This window comes from Lolium rigidum, unplaced genomic scaffold (genome assembly GCF_022539505.1).
Source record: "Lolium rigidum isolate FL_2022 unplaced genomic scaffold, APGP_CSIRO_Lrig_0.1 contig_7894_1, whole genome shotgun sequence".
NCBI classification, from domain to species: Eukaryota; Viridiplantae; Streptophyta; class Magnoliopsida; order Poales; family Poaceae; genus Lolium; species Lolium rigidum.
The window spans coordinates 94,495-98,646 of NW_025901512.1; positions in this window are offsets into that span (position 1 = coordinate 94,495).

The following is a 4,152-nucleotide window of genomic DNA, read 5'->3' on the forward strand; positions in this document are numbered from 1 at the left end:
CATGATCCCCTACTGTGGATATCTCTATTTTCATCAAAGCCAACACAAGAAATAGAAATTTATCATTACTCAGTTGAGTTCAAAACAAAGCTAAGACATCACTGGCTGAGCTAAGACATCAAGCTTCCCCACTAATCAGAGCATTATAAGCATACCATAAGCTCACAAGAATCCATCAAGTAAATCATCAGGGGTCCAAAAACTTGGGGTCCAGAAAACTAATCCCAACAGAGAATTACTTGGGGTCCAGAAAACTAATCCCAGGCCAACCAAGAGCAACTATAAATATGTATGTATACAAGCCCACCAGTAGCATTTCATGCATTTAAATTCCTATGAACCAGTTAACCTCACTGAGCACAACAAGCATTTAAATGAACAGTAGCATCAAATTCCTATGAACCCATCAAGAAAATTGTTAACAGTTAACCTCACTGAGCACAACAAATGAACCAAGTAGTAATAAGCCATCAAGATTAACGAGTTAACCTCACTGAGCACAACAAATGAACCAGTGTAGCATCAAATGAACCAACCGAGCAGCAATGCATCACTAGCAGCAATGCATCACTAGCAGCAATGCATCCAGAGCCAACAAATGAACCAGTAGCATCAAGATTAACAGCTAAGCATCACTAGCAGCAATGCATCAAGATTAACAGCTAAGCCCACCAGTAGCATCAAGATTAACCAACCGAGCAGCAATGCATCACTAGCAGCAATGCATCCAGAGCCAACAAATGAACCAGTAGCATCAAGATTAACAGCTAAGCATCACTAGCAGCAATGCATCAAGATTAACAGCTAAGCCCACCAGTAGCATCAAGATTAACCAACCGAGCGAGCATTTCGTCGAGCACGTTGTGCTCGCGCGGGGAGGAAGAGGGAGGGAGGGGAGGGAGCTCACCGACGATTTGGAGAGTCGTGGAGGAGCTCACCGACGACGACGGCGAGGGTGGAGGTCGCGGCGGCTCCTCCACCTTGACGCGGCGGCGGCTCCTCCACCTTGACGCCGCGCCGGCCCCTCCTCCTCCACGCCGCAGCGGCTTGTGCTGCTGGTGGCGGGGATGGGTAGAGCGTGGCGGCATCCGGCCCTCGCGGAGGAAGGCGGCGGCGGCGGCGACAGCGACGGCAGCGCTCGCCATGGAAGGCGGCGGCGCGGGGAGAGAGGGGAGAGAGGGGAGAGGAACTGTCTGGCGAGGGAGGGGTACGGCCTTGATATAGACACGTTATTTCTGTGGCGCATCCAGACAAGTGCGCCACAGAAAACAGTATTTCTGTGGCGCACCGAGGCCAGTGCGCCACAGAACACGTTATTTCTGTGGCGCACCAGGTGCAGTGCGCCGTAGAAAAGGTAAGACCAATGGTTGGGCGTGGCAGGATGTGGGCCCCACCAAGTTTTTGTGGCGCAGCATTTCGTAGTGCGCCACAAAATTAAGCTATTTCTGTGGCGCACCCAGTATGGTGCGCCACAAAACAATATTCTGTGGCGCATTTTTAGTGGTGCGCCACAAAACTAAGCTTTGCCTATAAGGGTTTTCCTACTAGTGTTATGATGGAATTGTGGGCATGGACTGACTGTCTTCTCATAGTCCTCAGATTATCGATTGGCAAACAGAAATGGATTGCATTTTAGCACAAGGGAGCCTGGGTGTGCCTGCAAGGAAATCCAGCTGATACCTTTGCTTGTACTGTGATAGAACTACATGTAGTGCAAGCTGCTGACAGTGTCAAGACTAGTGTGCCTCAAGAAGTTCAGTCTATCCTTGACACATTTGCTTCCATATTTGCAGAACCTGAAGGGCTGCCACCACACAGAGCAGTGTCCCATTCTATTCCATTGATAGAAGGAGCTCGACCTGGTCAAATCAGACCATATCGTTTGGCTCCTGAACTGAAGAATGAAGTGGAAAAACAGATTGCAGAGATGTTACAGTCTGGAGTAATTCGTCCTAGTGCCAGCAATTTTGCTTCACCACTGATCATGGTCAAGAAGAAAGATCAGACATGGCGACCTTGTATTGATTTTCGTCACTTGAATGCTTTAACAGTCAAGAGCAAATATCCATTACCTGTCATCAATGAGCTCTTGGATGAATTGCATGGTGCTTGCTGGTTCTCCAAGTTGGATCTGCGCGCTGAGTATCATCAGATTCGGCTGACAGAAGGTGACGAACATAAGACAGCTTTTCATACACACCATGGCCACTATGAGTTCACTGTCATGGCATTCGGTTTGACTGGTGCACCAGCAACTTTCCAAGCAGAGATGAACATGACTCTAGCTCCAGTACGTCGCAAATATGCTGTCATTTTCTTTGATGACATCCTGGTATATAGCACCAATTATCAGGAGCATCTACAGCACCTCAACTTTGTACTACAACTGCTGCAGGATAACCAATGGAAGGTCAAGATCTCAAAATGTTCGTTTGCCCAGCCAAGTATACACTATCTGGGACATGTGATTTCAGCATCTGGAGTGGCCACGGATGAAGCAAAAATTGAAACAGTCAAGGAGTGGCCTACACCTGTAGATGTCAAACAGCTTCGCAACTTCTTAGGCCTGGCTGGTTATTATAGAAAATTTGTGCAAGGATATGGATCTATTAGCCAGCCACTGACAGCTCTACTCAGGAAAAAATGTTCCCTTCATATGGACTACTGAAACTGAATTGGCATTTCAGTCACTGAAGAAAGCTCTCATTGCAGCTCCTGTCTTGGCATTACCTGACTTCTCTGCTGTGTTTGTTGTGGAGACAGACGCCTGTGATACTGGCATTGGAGCTGTTCTCATGCAAAAGGATCATCCTCTGGCATTTGTCAGTAAAGCTCTAGGCCCACGCTCCAAAGGATTGTCTACATACGAAAAAGAATATATGGCCATATTACTAGCAGTTCAACAGTGGAGAGCATACTTGCAGCATAAAGAGTTCATAATTCGAACTGATCATGCTAGTCTGACTCACCTCACTGATCAGCGTTTACATACACCTTGGCAGCACAAGGTTTTGTCCAAGCTAATGGGCATGCAATACAGAATTGTGTATAAGAAAGGATTGGAAAACAAGGTTGCAGATGCTTTATCTCGCAGACCACACCCTGAACTTGAAATTCATGCTATTTCTTGCAGTCCACCAGCTTGGATTTTAGCTGTCCTCGATGCTTACCAGCAAGATGCTCAAGCTAAAGCACTCCTGCAACGCCTATCTATCGCTAAAGAACCAGATGATCAGTTTTCCTTGCATGGGGGTATTATCAGGAAACAAGAGAGAATATGGCTTCCCTCCAATTCAGCAATGCAAGAACAACTAATTCTGGAATTTCATGCTAGCCCAATGGGAGGTCATTCTGGCATTCCAGTTACCTTGAGGCGATTGAAACAGCTATTTGTGTAGAAGGGTATGGCAGCATCAGTTCATCAGTTTGTGAAATCTTGTTCTGTATGCCAGCAGGCCAAGGCTGATCGTTCCAAGTACCCAGGCCTCCTGCAACCTTTACCAGTACCTGACTCTGCATTCCAGGTGGTTTCCATGGATTTCATCGAAGGACTGCCTCGATCAGGTCGTTTTAATTGCATTATGGTTGTGGTTGACAAGTTCAGTCGTTTTTCTCACTTCATCCCTTTAGCACACCCCTTTTCGGCTGCCACGGTTGCTTCTGCGTTCATGGATAATATATACAAATTACACAGTGCTCCCACTACTAGGAAAAAGCTATTCAGTGGCGCACCACTATCCCCCATCAGTGGCGCACTGCTGGTGCGCCATTACTATCACGCCACTGCTAAGTTTTAGTAGTGGCGCACTACTGGTGCGCCACAACTACCCTAAGTAACAGTGGCGCACTGCATCGTGCGCCATTGATAGGTACACTGGTGCGCCACTACTACTCCAAAGGGGTGCGCCACTGTTGTTCAGCAGCAGTGCGCCACTACTGTCTGCTGTCGGTGCGCCACTGCTGCCTCCTTGGGTGCGCCACTGTTACGGCGAGATGGTGCGCCATTGCTGCTTGTTTAGGTGCGCCACTGTGGCATCTCAGACGTGCGCCACTGCTGGCAGCTTTGGTGCGCCACTACTAGTAGTTCATTTTCATTTTTTGTATTTACGGCATGTATTTGTACAGGTTGTATAGCACAGTATAACAAGCACG